General features: G+C 40.3%; 1 protein-coding gene, 1 long non-coding RNA gene and 1 pseudogene across 2 annotated transcripts in view; 2 read left to right on the top strand and 1 right to left on the bottom strand.

Annotated features, from left to right (window-relative positions):
* Positions 1 to 301: 301 nt before the first annotated feature.
* Positions 302 to 6,458, bottom strand: LOC133096752 (uncharacterized). The gene is made up of 3 exons (XR_009701818.1): positions 6,324 to 6,458; positions 3,455 to 3,489; positions 302 to 541 (listed from the first exon to the last, which is right to left on the bottom strand). It is a non-coding gene; the product is annotated as an uncharacterized LOC133096752 (long non-coding RNA).
* Positions 6,459 to 10,229: 3,771 nt separating this feature from the next.
* The window catches only part of EDARADD (EDAR associated via death domain), an 82,179-nt gene continuing 76,380 nt past the window's right edge, over positions 10,230 to 16,028 (top strand). Inside the window, exon 1 of the mRNA XM_061198396.1 lies at positions 10,230 to 10,314. The gene's annotated coding sequence lies outside the window, so the exon portion shown is untranslated. The remainder of the gene's footprint in view (positions 10,315 to 16,028) is intronic.
* LOC133096745 (protein kish-A-like) lies at positions 11,871 to 12,203 on the top strand (annotated as a pseudogene).

The following is a 16,028-nucleotide window of genomic DNA, read 5'->3' as shown; positions in this document are numbered from 1 at the left end:
TATGGAGCTATAAAACTCTCAAGTTTTCTTTACAAGACAGGATTAGGTATTTGGGGATAAAGTTAGAATGATTCGTATTGCTCAGAGGTTACAAAGTGACAAATGTCAGTTAGAGGAAAGCTCATTTTTATAACCAACAGATTGACTGGACTAATGAGCGTTGTGTCCAGGATGGAAAAATGCAATAAATTCAGTGACTGGTAAAACTTGCTCTGTAAGGCTGCCCCTCTGTTCCACAAACTGTCTTCTTCTGTACAAGGCATAATAGCATTCAGAAAATCAGTTCACAGAACTGGGCTGTTGACATTGCCTTTTATCTCCCATCCACTCCACGCAGCGCGCCTGCCGTCCTCAGGTCACTGATCATGTCCTTGGAATCTGCTTGTCCCCCGTGCGTGGGAGGGGACCCCTCAGGGACCGCTCTTCTTCCACAATATCAGTCTATCTTCCTCCACTCTTATCTCATACTTAACAACTTGGTCACGCCAGATAATGTCACCAACTTTCAGGAACCAGAAACCACCACCAGATGATAAAATCACTGGCAAACAGAAGGAAGAAATGCCCTGTGTCTTCTTCCACTCAGGACACTGCAGTCCTTTCACAGAATCAGGCACTTCAACCCTGTAGGTGCTTGGTAGGGCTGCATGGTGCCCAGAGAAGACAGGAAGGGAATGGACAGTAAAAGGGAACAGATGGGCTTCAGCTTCATGGGAACAGAGCCCACATCTATTTTTATTTGTACTTCTATCTCACCCCTATAAACCTACATGATAGCACAGTGCCTGGAACAGAGGAGAGTAAGCTCTCCAAAACTGATAACTACTGCTATTCGTACTACCAAGTACTTTCCACAAAGGCCCCAATGGCACAGCTGCCCCCAGCTCCCTCACTGCTCTGCAGAAGGCCTGTTGTACTTAACACAATGAAGAATCATACTCTTAGATTAAACACGTTTAACAGGGTCCAGATGATATCAGCCATGCTGTATTGTAGGACCTCTGAAGTTACTGTGACTAGTGTTTACTTCTCTTATTAAGAGGATGGCTCCCCGTATACACACTACTGTATGTAAAATAGGTAAATAACAAGGACCTACTGTATCGCACAGGGAACTCTACTCAATATTTTGTAAAACCTATAAGGGAAAAGAATCTGAAAAAGAACACATATATATGTGTGTATATATATATATACATACACACACACATATATGTAACTGAATCACTTTGCTGTACACCTGAAACTAACACAACATTGTAAATCAACTATACTTCAATTAAAAAAAAAATTAAATTAAAAAAAAAAAAAAGAGGATGGCTCCCCAGATCTCCCTCTTCAACTCTCTGAACCTGCGCCTGGAGTCCAGCGCCAGCACTCCATTTACAATCATATGAATTTCTTATTATCACAGAAAAGATCTCACTAGAAACAAAAGTAAACATCACTTATCTCCCTCGTTTAAAATGTAACGCATTCTCTCTCTCACACACACACACACACATTCACAAAATCAAAACCGACAACAAGACCTTTCCCGTCTAATTACTCAGCCAGGTCATTCTCTGCGCCTGCTGATGCTCCGTTACCACACTCGTCCTCGCTCTGCCCGCAACCCCGTTCTGTGACTGCAGTGCAACCAGTGACAGCACCTTCTACCCCCTCCGTCGTCAGCGCACTCTTCACCTCTTCCCCGTGCCCCCAGGCGCTGGCAGGATTTCCCCTTGTGATCCGCCCTCTCTTAGCGCTTTCCCACTCTCCTCAAGGGGAAGTGAACCATCATTTCTCATCCAGGGTTGTCATGCACCCTCTCCACTGTAATGGTCAGCCCAGTTAAGAGATCGGGAACTGAAGGACCTGTGTCTGGTTATGGAGAAAACAAACTCTGGGGCTTGGGACACATGACGCCACCACATGGGGGTAGAATTAGAGGTTGAGGAATTGCCCGAGGTCTCACATCTGGTTAGAGGCAGAACAAAGACGTCCAGACATGAGGAATGTTGGAATTGGATAGCATATCAGTAACCATCCAGCTCAGTATCCTCAGCTGTGAAGAGTTAACACGCAGACACACACTACAAGTGGGATTCTCTGGCTAAATTACTTTGGTTGTTTCTTGATACCCAAACCCAAATGATGATTCCCCTGTGGAATCACCACCACCTCCCTGTGGTTGACCCACTTCAATGCAGCCTCAGTATAAGATGTTACGGGAAACCTGAAAAAACTTTTGGGCCAACCCAATACCTCGACTCCTGCCAAGACAACAGCAAAAGTTCATGATTCCAGGGTTACCTCTCATGCTTTATTTGTTACCTCCTAAATCTGGTAATCCCACCCTCATCTTCTTTCCCCCCAAAATCCACCACCTCCTGGGAACCTTCCAGATGTTTCTCACCTCTACAATCTAGTGGACAACTTACTGAAACCACTGAGTGAATACTGACGTCAACTTTTCACACCGTGTATGCTACATAGCACCCTGTTCTATGTTTTTAACAGGGTGCCTGGTTGCATAGGCCTCTGAAGGTCCAGTGCCTGTAATAATTTGTAAGTAGCTGGAGGTGGATTTTAACTAGAGTTTATCATGCAAATATCTGAAGCAGTAAGTCACCAGACCAGTGAATGAGACAGGCACACCCCCAGAGGCTTGGATAGCCCTCCCTTCAAAGATACACATTCATGTTAAACAGTCACTCCCTCCCTGAGGCAAAGGATGGCCATCCAAAATCAGACTGTGACCTCAAAAAGCTGCTGCTACACTGTGCAGGCAGTGTTAAGGGACCCATTTCCTTGCCCTCACTCAATGCTAAAAACCCTCCTATTCTATACATTAGCTTCCTCTCAAAATTCCAACCAACCAATAGAGGCAAATGGGTAATTTTCTACATGATAACAAAAGTTCAAGGGTATATATTTGGAAACAAATAATTTTGTACTCTGTTGGCTTTGCTATTTTAATAGAATTATTTATAAGAGAGGCATTTAGAAAGGGCTTTTGATTTTCCAATTTAAGTTTGAACTTATCCTAAGTTGGTCATTTATTCTCTCCCCTCTCTCCAGTGAATTTATTTCATGTCCTACTTTCTTTCACATGAGAATAATCTAACCTCAAAGAAATTCCATCTGCATGGGAAATTTGATGGCATTTTTCTCTTCTCCCATTGTTCATTAATTTTCTATTAATGAACAAATTCCTTGTAATTAGTTTAAATAGTAATATAATTTCAAGAGAACATTCACATGCAAAGCAATGTACTTTGATTTTGTACTCTTAGATTGACAACAAAGCTTTTGAAAAAATAAAGAGAGCATAAGTTAGTGGGCAGTTTTCAAATTCAACCATAATTAAAACTACATAAATCATATAACATGCATGTGGAATATAGAAAGGAAACACCAGTTACCCCAAACAGAGTTTGATTTGTTTGCAGAAATGTTAGGGGAATCTTACCTTTTTTGAGACTTATGTCAATGTGGATATATTATCTGGAAAATAAAAATGCAACAAAATTTAAAATCAGGGTTTCTGCTTGATACCTGTGAGCTAGAGAGACGAGGAAGCTTGGGGGTGCGGGAGTGCATGGTGGGTTATATTACCAACCTCTGTACAGTAGAACGTGATCTGTCCGTGGATGAGGCATTCTTGTCACCATTTGTGCTTTCTTTCTTCCCCAATCTAGGAAGTGTGCTAATAAATTGCTAGGATGAAATCCTAAACTCAGGCTTTCCTAAAACTGTATTTGGAAGTCTAACATCATAGGTTACAAGATGAGAGGGGCCCTAAGGAACACAGGGTTTAAAATTACTTGATATTTATGGAGGTGCTTGAAGTTCTTGTACCCAAGCAAGGGTGGGGTTGGGTATGAAGAAACCACCAACGTAATTCAGCTGTTAATCTCATTTGTAGTGTGTGTGTGTGTGTGTGTGTGTGTGTGTGTGTGAATTCGTCATAGCTGAGCTGTTTGCTCTCACTCTACTACCAGGCTGTGAAAAAAAAAGTTTCATGGTCAATGTCTCCACCAACATTTGAAATTATGTATAACTAGCTATTAGTAACTAGCTGTGAAAAAAAAGTTTCATGGTCAATGTCTCCACCAACATTTGAAATTATGTATAACTAGCTATTGGTAACTAGCTGTGAAAAAAAATGTTTCATGGTCAATGTCTCCACCAACATTTGAAATTATGTATAACTAGCTATTAGTATTAGCTAATTATAATTATTATTAATTAATAACTAATAATAGCTAATTAATTGGTTTCAGTATTTTTATTGTCTCTCTCATGAACTGGTCAAAAATAAAAGTTTTGCTGAGCAAGGTTTTTTTTACCTGTTGAAAGAGAAGGGGGAAATGGAAAGCACAAAAGGATTAAATTTTGAAATGCATAAAGTCTGATTCTACACTCTATTGGGCAGAGTCTAGTGGAGCTTGGTAACTTAGGTACCTGCCTACTGTTGTGAGAGCAGATGCAGAGGTGTCCAGAGTGAGGATGATGAAAATGTTATTTATGGAAGCGAAAACATTTGTTCAACCTGAATTTGCCATAATTCAAAATGGGGATGCAGTAGGCCATCCCAGGTACTCTAAAGGTTTTACATGCCATAGTCATTTAACTTTTTTTTTTTACCAAGATTAAACAATATCTGTATTTTTTTGTGTGTTTTCTGATACCTGCTTAAAGAATGCTGAAAATCACACCTCTATCAATGAAGTGCTTATGTGCTGAAAACAATAGACACTCAAATTTCTTAATTTAAAGGGTAAATAATCAAATTTTAAATTATGCCCATTAATAACAGAGCTTCAGGGCACAAATAGGAGTTAACATTTGATCAGTGTCCCAGTTTTACCATTTTTTTTTTTAAATGGATGGTGTTATCTTAACAGAACTCCAAGAGTTCTTATGTAGAATATGCATGATCAGCATGACTCTGATGCTTAGTAGAGCATCTTGCTCTAATAAGATATAAAAGTGTACAGACATCAATTTTCAAATGATTACCTGCAGGAAATTCTTTTGCTTAACATAACATTAATTTTAAAAATATTTATATGCAATACAAAGAATTGATGTCATCATTTCTTTAGCAGAGTTATTACTGGCATTGTTTTTCATTCATCTTTGAGAGTCCTACTGAGGATGCTTGGTTCCCTTCTAAGTACTGAAAAAAAGATACTAAAAAAATTGGGGGAGGGCTCCTTGGGTCACTCTTTCCTACCATCCCCACTGGTACATAAGGAAAGGGGGTTGAAAACCTGGAGAGAGGGAGCCAAGGGAAATGGAAAGGTAACTGGCTGAGATACCAGAACAAGAAGCTTCACCAAAATATAAGCTTTCAGGGAGCAGAAGATGGGATCTCTGCTTCCAGCTGGGAGCAGAGAGTATGGGAGCTTCAGCAAGAGAAACACGCAAAATCCTGATAATTACCAGGTTCAGGAAGGATGGGGTCCCCCAGATAGCCACTAGGCTACAAACCTTGCCTCTTCCCACTTTCACTAAAAAAAAAAAAAAAAAAAAAAAATTAAACCCTACAGTGCCCTCTCCTTATCTCTCTTCCCTCTGCAAAGAGGGTAAAAATCAGGAAACCTCAGGTACAAAAAAAAAAATGAGTGACCAACAATCACAAACATTTCAGGAAAATCAAAACATAAAAGAAGAACAACTTTAACATAAAAAAAAAAAATGCTTTCTCCATTTTTTTTTTTTTAAGAGAGAATTTGCACCTGAGGAAACTTCTTTTAAAGTGATCAGGACATTAAAACCAGCATAATTAAAATAATCATAGGGATAAGCAAGAATATCACATCATGAAATGAGAGGAGGCAGTTACGAAAAGAGTTAACCAGAGATCTTGGAAAGAGAAACAGCTAACTGAAATAAAACCTTTCAAGAGATGGGCTGAATAGCAGAATGGTCACTGCTGAAAATCAAACCGGAGAGCTGGAATACCAAGGCAAAGAATTCTCTCAGAACGCAACACAAGGGATAAAAAGATAAAAGCTATGAATGACAGGTAGAAAAATCTGGAGGACAGATCTAAAATTTTCAGCACCGGTCCACAGATATCCCATTGATTTGGCTGTCATCTTTCCTGCTCTTCTTCATAGCCAAAATTCAAGCATCTTACAGGTTGGGCTTTTCCCCAGAGTTATTGCTGGCTTCTGGCCCGTAGTGCTGGTTTGGGCCCCGGTTTTTCCCCCGGGATTCCCCTACCAGCACCTGTAACTTCCTGGGCTTCAAACAGGCTCCCCCAGGAAGTCCAGGACCACCAGCAGCTTCAGTGCAACCCGGTCCCACCCTGCGCCTCCCCAACCTACACTTAGGCACACGCTGCCAGTCGAGCGCCAGTCCGAAGCGACGCTCCCTGACGGTGAGTGACTCCAGGGGTCAGAGGATCAGATCTCAATCCATGGACGAGAAAGCTCCCGAGCTCTAGGAAGCCCGGCCGGGAAGCAGAGAAGCTGAGCACCAAGACCCCCTTTGTATCACAGCTCGCCCAGCCGTTCAAGCCACACCCGTTCGCCGTGGCCACGCCCCCAATGCGGGGCCTTGTGGGAGTTGTGGTTCCGCGCGGCCGCGAGACCGCCTCGAGCCAGAAGGCGGGAGCGAAGGCAGAGCAAACATGGGAACTACGTACAGCTGAGGGGGCCGCCCGGCCGCCCCGCCTCCCCGGCCTCCGGGGCCACCTCAGCGAATGAGGCGGGACCGCGAGGGCCTCTAAAACAAGGAGCTGCGGGCGCGCGGAGCGGTGCGCCTTTCCATCCCTCTCGCCTTGGTCGCGCTCCCACATCCTTCGTTAGTGCATCTAAAGACTGCACTTCTTCTGCCCTGAACTTGCACGGCCCTGAGGGCCCAGAATTTGGCCTGCACTTTCCGAAGATAGGACTGTCCTCCTCTCCTTCGTCTCACTCTAAACAGAGGCTGCTTTCAGAAACCCGGCACCTGCATGGTCCACATTTGCAAACACAAGGACCAAGACCTTAGAAGTTACGTTGCTCACAGAACTGCAAGGTGAAGCTGCAACACGTGAACCTCCTGTACAGAAGGTGCCTGCCTTTTCTCCAGTCTCTCTTGATAAAAATCCCTGAATGAACCCAGTTCAAGTTTAGGTTGTGGTAAAGTATTCCAATCCCAAGTGCTGGATGCTGACAACTTTCTACAGATTTTGTTACTGAACCAAACCTGGGGTCCCTAGCTGGCGCTCGCGTAGTAAAGCCAGTCTACTGACACCTGGTGGTGGTGAACGGAAGTGCAGCGTTCATTGCAGGCACCAAGCAAGGAGTCCAGGTAGGCTCGTGATTAAAAGGCCCGACCTCCCAGAGGCTTTCAGGGGAAGGTTTTTAAAGACATGGGGAGGGAGAGGGCTTGTGGGGTGTGTGATCAGCTCATGGACATTCTTCTCATTGGTTGGTGGTAAGGTTATTGGAAGTCAGCATCATCTCCCTTCTGATTCCAACAGGTCTGGGGTCTAGGTACTTGTGAGCAGCATACAGTTAACCTCTTCCACGGGGGGGGGGTGGTGCGGGGGTGCGGGTTCAGTATTTGCCAAACAGCTCAAAGGACATGGCTCAGAATATTATCTATATCCCTTGAGGAGGAACGAAAGGTCCTTGATTTTGTTTAATGGCTAAACTATTATTATTTTGTCTTGTTTGACGTTTTCCTTTCTTTCTGCATTTTCTCACTTCTCTTTGGAACTTGGGGAAGGCCTCAGAGGCTAAAGTTTCTCTACAGACAAGAGGCAGGCAGAGGACACAGGGGGCAGGGGTCTTCTTCCAGGAAGACCCCTTAGGGTCCTGCTTGGTTACAAGTTTGGCTGGTGTATTTAAAAAGAGACCAGAACTTTCTCCTGTGTCAGCCCAATAAATAATTTATTTTAATCAGAGTGTATGGGAGGAAAAAAACCTTTTCCTTCTACCCAACTAGGTTCTCCAGCTGAGGGCCTTGGAAATTAAACTGACAAAAGACGTGTGGGACTTTCACAAGGAAAATATACTCAAGATGGTGGCCAAGTGATTGAGGCTTAAATATCATCTTAGGCTAAACAAAGGAAAAGAAGTTTGGGACTTCTGGGAGAGTTGAGGCAGGTTAGAAGAAGTTGAGGGGAGGAAATATGTAAAGGTTGTCTTGTGCAGCTAATAGTCTCAGATTGTAAGAGTTGTCTCTGGGTGTAGCCATCTTCCTGACACTGAGGCAACTTTACAAATGGAAATTTCCTTTTTCTTTGTTTTTGTTTTTGTTTTTTTATTTTTTGGCCATGCCACATGGCATGTGGGATCTTAGTTCCCCGACCAGGGATGGAACCCGCACCCCCTGCATTGGAAGTGTGGAGTCTTAACCACTGGACTGCCAGGGAAGTCCCAGAAATTTCCTTTGTAAATGTACATTTCCTTTGCAAAAGAGGAAACTTATACTCTATTATAGTCAGTTAAGGGGAGGTAAAGAACTTTTCCTGCATCTGTTGGCTCTCAATTCCCTGTAGCTCAAAATAATCCATGTGCCAAATAGTCATACTTTGGAGTGGCTAGTCTGGTCGCCTTCAAGACATTATTGAAAGAGCTGGCAGGCTGTGTGGTAGAAGGTGCTCAGAGAAGCTGGTCAGTAATAATGGCACTAAGGGTAGTGAATTTACAGAGCGCTCATGTACCACATGGCCGGTCTTTCCTTTAGAGTATCACAAGACCCTTCACTATAACTCTGTGAGTTGGGCATGATCAATTTCTCTGGCCCGGGTAACTCTATCACTAAATGTTAGAGTTGAGCCCTCAATTGAGGCAACAGAGCCCAGGGTGGTTACCTTCCACCTACCACAGACCTGGGCTCTGTTTGAGCTCTGCTGAAAAGAAGCGTGTGACCTCAGGCCAGCTGTTCATCTCTTGGCCTTCCTTTCTCATGTGTATCTGCACACAGCTATGTTAGGTGGTTGTAAAAATTATTCTCACTCTGAGACTGTGGGGCTGCTGAGCACCCACCATGCACAAGACACTTGCTGACACAAAGAGATGTTAGACTAAGGTTAGTGTTTAAAATGGAGACTATTTTTGGTAAAGTTGCGGAAATGTGTAATAATGCTCTAAGTGTCTGTTAAACGAGGTGGTATCTTTTCATCCCTTGATTTTTCTGCCTTTTGCCCAGAGAGCAGGCACCAGATATTCAGCTTTTGGTGTTGCTTAGCAAAAAGACAGGCTCTTTCCTTTGGAGCTCATTAGTTCTCTTGTAGCTAGAAATGTTTTTTTTTCTCTTCTGCTCTCTGTGTTCTGAGGCTTAAAGATTCTAAGATACCAAGCACTGCGTTGGTAATCCCTCTTTACAAGGCTGTTGTTTTTCTCCTTTGAAGACAAACTCTTAATCATTTAGATACTTAAAAGCCTAGATACAGCACAGTTTATTCCTCTAATGTACTGACCTCAAATGCCAAGTAGGTTTTGCAGCACCTACCCAGGAAACAAATCCTGGATTGTGCACAGATGACTTACACACATTAAAGTGCCATGAGAAACCCAGGGATTTTTAGGTGAAAATGTCAGAGTAATAGAAAAGGCTAGAATGTTGGAGGCCATACTTAGGGTTAGATCCCAGCATCTTCACTTGTTGGTCTGTGTGACCTTGGACCAATTAATTAACCCCTCTAAGCCTTAGTTCCTCCATCCATAAAATTATAATAATAAATCGTAGAGTTTTTTTAAGGACCAAGTGAAAAACAATATGATATACATTTAGTATAAAATATTGCCAATTAGAGAATGTCTCTCACAATTCAGCTTTACAGGGATTAGGTCATTAGCCAGTGCAGTCATTGACCTTCAACACACCCTGAAAGAAGTTCAGGGAGATAAGGAATGAGGCACTCTGTGCTCTGGGAAAACTGGCAGTAAAGAGCTTCAGTTAGTTAGATACTTTCAAGAGAAAATGTTACAAACCCAATTTCTTGCATTTTCCTATACTTAGAAAGTACTAAAATGATTAACTAAGATATTTGTGCTTAATGACTAGCAGTAACCTTCTACCAAGATGTGTGTTTAATTGCACACACCCCTTCTCCAAAATCACACATTTACTGACCTACCCCCTTGCCTCTTTGGAGCAGTTCCTCAGAGCTATCTGAGAGGCTGTCTTCTGGCCTATAGTCCTCAGTAAGTCCCCAAATAAAACTGAAACTCACAGCTCTCATGTTGTGCATTTTTATTTCAGTTGACAGTTTTGGCAACCATGAAGGGACCTGGAGCAGACTTCTCTCCTTTGCCTGAACTCTACAAGGATCTGGAGCCTTGGTACCAGCAGGGCCCCTTGTGTCCAGCTGCCTCTTTGGTGAGTCCACATGAATTTGGGTGAGTCTCTCCTGGTTCTCTGATCTCCCGATTATTGGTTCATGATCTTGAGTTTTATTTGGTGGTGTATTACAAGTACCTGGCCCCCCAGTTGAAAGATACTGGGGGCACCCAATTGAAAGACACTGGGGAAAAGTGTCCCCCAGTTAAAAAATACTGGGGGAGCCTGGTTGAAAGATTTGGATTTGCTCAATTGAAAGACACTGAGAGGTGTGGAGTGGGTGATTAGGTGGGTGTCTGGCCTAATGTCTCTCATTAACAAGAGACATCAGAAAACCAGCCTCCAACTAACACCCCAGCCAGGTTTATGTACAAATGAAACTTATACTTACAAGTACTTAGCTTAATTAGGAATTAAAGAAAATCTCACCCTGAAAATGGCCAACATGGGGCTCTTTTGACATTCCAATGCCAGTTTATTGCATATGCAGTTAGAATTAGAGAAAGCTAGCTTTATAAAACATTTTTTTTCAGAACACTGACCCTAAGAGAACAAGTCCTTCTAGAGGAGCTTGCATTTCTCTCCCTGCGCCTTGAGACGTAAATGTTCTACCAGTGCTCTCACCAGTGCTCTCAGGAATTCTTATCTTATCATCTCCAATTCCTGAGACTGAGGGAAAAAAAGGAAAAAGAGTCCTTTTGGAACTCAAGTGAATAAACTTAACTTATTCTAAAAGTTATTTATAAACTAGTGAGTTTTATATTGTAATACCTGATTCATGACTAAGTTTTAAAAATGAAGCTATGAGATCTCTGATTGTGTCTGTGTATACATTATAGTTATGATATATCTTTACCTATAGATGGTATTACAAAAATTAATTCATAAACGAGCACTATTTAATTGACTTAAAGGAATATATAAATTCTCAGAAATATAAAAGAAACTAATCCAAATAAATTTCAGGTTCATGTGACTGGGAAATATTCAACATTAAATTAATATTCGATATTTAAGTTAGTTTGTTTGTTGCTTTAATTAATGCAGGCATGTCTTTAGAGTCATCAACATTAAGTATAATACTTTTATTGTACCTAGGTTTACTAGAAGTCAAATAAGATCTTATTATATCTGTTGCAAAATTTGTCAGCAAGAAAAATAACTTGGTATCATGAAATTTTTATAAATAAATTAATGTAAATGAGATAAAAGCTTTTAGGTAAACCCTTTACAAATAATTATGTTTTAGGAATATCTACTTAAAAATAGTCTTTCCAGGGAGTTCCCTGGTGGTCCAGTGGTTAAGACTCAACGCTCTCATTGCTGGGGTCCTGGGTTCGATCCCTGGTCTGGGAACTAAGATCCTGCAAGCCACACAGCATGGCCAAAAAAAAAAAAAAAAAAATCATCTCTCCAGATTTTGATAACTTGAAGAGTTTTACTAAATTAAGCTAAATGGTAGAAGTTTATTAAATATCTAGGTCATTCCCAATTAAAGTAAGGTACTAGAACTGGAACATTAATTGCTGAACATAGGCTTCTTTTTACAAGTTCTGATCTGGTATCAAAGAAGAATATTTGCCTGGGCCTGGAAGGGTGATGTGGCTGGGGTTTCGCCGGCCTCACTATGTCTGCCATTTTCAATTTTCAGAGTCTGTTGACTGTAATCTTGCTGCTTATATGTACCTGTGCTTATATCTGATCCTTGGCACCCAGCCTCCTGGACAGAAATAAAACTGGGTTGTTGGGTATATTTTGGAAGTGTGCCAGAATTGGTGAACGGAAGAGTCCTTATGTTGTGGTATGCTGTATTGTGATGGCCTTCAACATCCTTGTCATACAGTAGCTTGGAAAAATGCCAGAATTCAGTTGCAGTCAGATTTAAATATGAAAAAAAAAAGGACTTATCTGCAGAAAATAATGGAAAGAATGGTTAACCCTTTTATCTCTGAACATTGAATGAGATAACTTTTCAGCTGCTGTTCTCTATTTTTGTTATTGGACCAATGTTCTATATAAATAATTAGGATGTAACCATTTAATACTCAGAGTTTAAATATGTCTGTAACAATCAACCTCAGTACTGTCACTACAATATTACATTCTGCATGTGTCATTCTATTGTGTCAGATACCAGTTTTTAGTGAGGTATCTTTAAGGCACATAGGAGAAAACAAAATTGGTAAATTACTTAAGTTCCTTTCACCGTGATTTGGAAACGATAAATCTTTATAGAATGAGACTTTTTGGACTAGCTTTTTTATTGAAAAAAATGGTTCAATTCGTGTTGGTAAGGACTGCATTCATATTTAATAATGCTTGCTTTTCCTCTGGCCACATCATTTTGAGCATTAACCAGAGTACCTCTACTCTTAGCAACCTGTAGTTTATTACAGGTATTTAAACTATTTAAAACAAGCCTATGCAGTTCTTAAGGAGGAAGATAAATGAGAAGTGACTTAAGAGTGCTATTGAGAAAATGTTCCTATTTAACATAAAAGAATTCAGAATACCTGACTGGTGTTATCGTCTCTGAAACCTCTGGTTAAGTATGGATAAATGTCTTAATCATAAATTTGACCAGCTAACCGTCATTTTTGGAATAAGACTACATGCTTAGAGTAAAAAGAGCTAAACAGAATGATAATCTTATATGCGTTTTTTCATTCTTTTTAGTGTTAGGTCTCTACATTTTAATTACCCCAAAATGCAAACTGTGTTTTTGTTTTTTAATACAGCACTTTAAATCTAGTTTATGTTTTGTCTATCAACTTGAACTGGAATCTTGTGTAACTTACTACGTGATGATAAACAGTTTTCACATCTACTTACCATATGCCATGGCATAAATGTCTTTGAGCTTTGATGATAAAGGAGGACCTTCAGTAATTTTCATTGAGGCAAGAGGGACATTGGAAATGTGACTTATAAATTTTGTAGTAGAGCAGTTATTACACATTTATGGTTAACATTTCAAAATTCAGTTAACGTTTCAAAGCGAAGGAGAACTTCTTAACTAAAAATTGCCCATTATAGATAGTATTAATTAGATATTGTTGTCAGCTGTTAATTCCCCATAAAGATAAAAAGAATAAACTTTTTTTTTTAAAGAAAAAAAAAAAGAAGAATATTCAAAACTGTTTAAAAATGCTATTAAAATAACCCTTCACTGGGGGGACTTTCCTGGCAGTCCAGTGGTTAAGACTTCACCTTCCAGTGCAGAGGGTGTGGGTTTGATCCCTGGTCAGGGAGGTGGGACCCCACATGCCTCAGGGCCAAAAGGCCAAAACATAAAACAGAAGCAATATTGTGACAAATTCAATAAAGACTTTAAAAGAAATAAAATAAAATAATCCTTCATTTTCCTACCGTATATCTATGTGAGGCTGGATTTTCCTGATATATTTCAAGCAAAACGACATATCACAAGAGATTGAATTCAGAGGCAAATATGAGAATCGCGCTGTCTTCTCTTAAGCCAGGCACAAGGAGATTTGCAAACATATAAAACTTTGCTACACTTCTTACCACTTCCTTTGTTTTGGAAAAAGTAGTTGCTTTCATAAAAAATATATTATTTGTGTTAACATGCAAGGAATATATTTTTCGTTTTTTAAAATGAATTAATAAATGGCTCTGAGCACGGTTGTGAAGAAGGTACACTTGATCGTCAAATTCTCCACCACTCCTTTGGAACCTTTCTATCCTACTACCATCTCTTTTCTGACATCATCTCACCTTCACCCCTCTGGCTACTTAGTCCCCTGACTGGCTGACTGGCTTCACACTATGTTTTTTTTTTTTTTTTGCCACACAGCGAGACATGTGTGATCTTAGATCCCCAGTCGGGGATCAAACCCATGCCGCCTGCAGTGGAAGTGCAGAGTCTTAACCACTGTACCACCAGGGAGGTCCCACACTGTCCTTTTTAACCACTAAAAAACCACCAGGATAAATGCACATCTCTCTAGAAGGCCAACAAGGAGTGACACTAATAGTGGGGATTTCAGACACCCAGGAGCCTGGAAAGAGAGAAAATGAGGTCTTTTGACATTCTTGTAAGGTCACACAGACCTACATCTACTAGCTTAGGTATATATGCACCAGCATAGGTACATATTTATATATATTTCAAATATACTTATTGCTTGATGATCAAATATATCAGACAGTACTGCCAGGCAAACAGAAGCAACTTCATGTTAAGGACAGAGGAAATTTCATTCAGGGATTTTTTTTTACACTGACGATGGAGGAGCTGAGAAGACAAACTGGACAGTGAGGTGAAGAAAGAAGGAAGGAAGTGGATGCTAGTGAGACAGGGGGAGAGGCAGCGTTACCAATTACCAGAGCCTGGAAGCAGGTCCTGCAGTGACACACCGTACGTTCTCAAATTTTAAGTTTTTTTAAAGAACAGCTTTATTGAGATATAATTGACACAATAAACTGCACATTTTTAGAGTGTAAAATTTGATAAGTTTTGACATGTATACACCCACGAAAACATCACCACAATCAAGATAACGAACATATCCATCACCTCGGAAAGTTTTCTCATAACCCTCTGTAATGCCTCCCTCCCCCGCTTCCCCATTCTCACCATCACCACCTGTCCCCAGGCAACATTGATCTCCTTTATGTCACTATAGATTACTTTGCGTTTTCTGCAGTTTTATACAAATGCATTAATTAATACCATATGTACTCTTTCTTGTCTGGTTTCTTTCACTCAGGATAATTACTTTCAGATTCATCCATGTTGGTTTGTGTATCAGTGGTTACTTTCTATTTTTCAGTAACGTTCTTTTGTGTAGTTGTACCCCAATTTGTTTATCCTTTCACCTATTGATGGACATTTGGGTTGTTTTCAGTTTGAGGCTATTATAAATAAAGCTTCCGTGAACATTTATGTACAGGTTTTTGTATGGATGATGCTTTCTTTTCTCTTAGGAAAATACCTAGGGGTGCAATGGCTGGATCATATGATAGATATAGGTTTAACTTTTTAAAGAAATTGTCAATGAACTGCCAAAGTGGTTGTGTCATTTTATATTCTCACAAGCAGTATACGAAAGTCCCTGTTGCTCCAGTACTTACCAATAATTGGTATTGTCATCTTTTCAAACTTTAGACATCTAAAAGTTATGTAGTGGTATATAACTGTGGTTTTAATTTGCATCTCTGTAATAACTCATGATGTCGATCATCTGTTTATGTGCTTATTTGCCACCTGTATATCTTTTTGGTGATATGTCTGCTTAAATCTTTTGCTCAGTTTTAATTGGGTTGTTTGTTTATTGTCAGGTTTTGAGAAATTTTTATATATCCTGGATACAAGTCCCTTTTCAGATAGATGCTTGGCAAATTTTCCCTCTGTCTGTGGTTTGTCTTTTCATTCTTCTAACAGTGTCTTTTGAAGAGCAGAAGTTTTTAATTTTAATGAAGTCCAAGTTATCATCTTATTATTATTTTATGGATTGCACTTTTGATGTTGTACCTAAAAAATGCCTAACCCAAGTTCACAAAGGCTTTCTCCTTTGTTTCCTCTAGAAGTTTTATGGTTTTAGGCTTTATTAGATCTATGACCAATTTTTTGTTAATTTTTGTATGTGGTGTAAAGTATGGATCCAAATTCTTTTTTTTTTTTCTCTAAGCGATGGATATCCAGTTGTTAAAGCAACATTCGTTGAAATGTCCATCCTACCTCCATTGCCTTGTCTTAGTAACTTTATCAAACATCAGTTATCCATATA

This window comes from Eubalaena glacialis, chromosome 1, assembly GCF_028564815.1.
Source record: "Eubalaena glacialis isolate mEubGla1 chromosome 1, mEubGla1.1.hap2.+ XY, whole genome shotgun sequence".
NCBI lineage: Eukaryota > Metazoa > Chordata > Mammalia > Artiodactyla > Balaenidae > Eubalaena > Eubalaena glacialis.
This window is presented reverse-complemented; position numbering and strand designations above follow the sequence as displayed.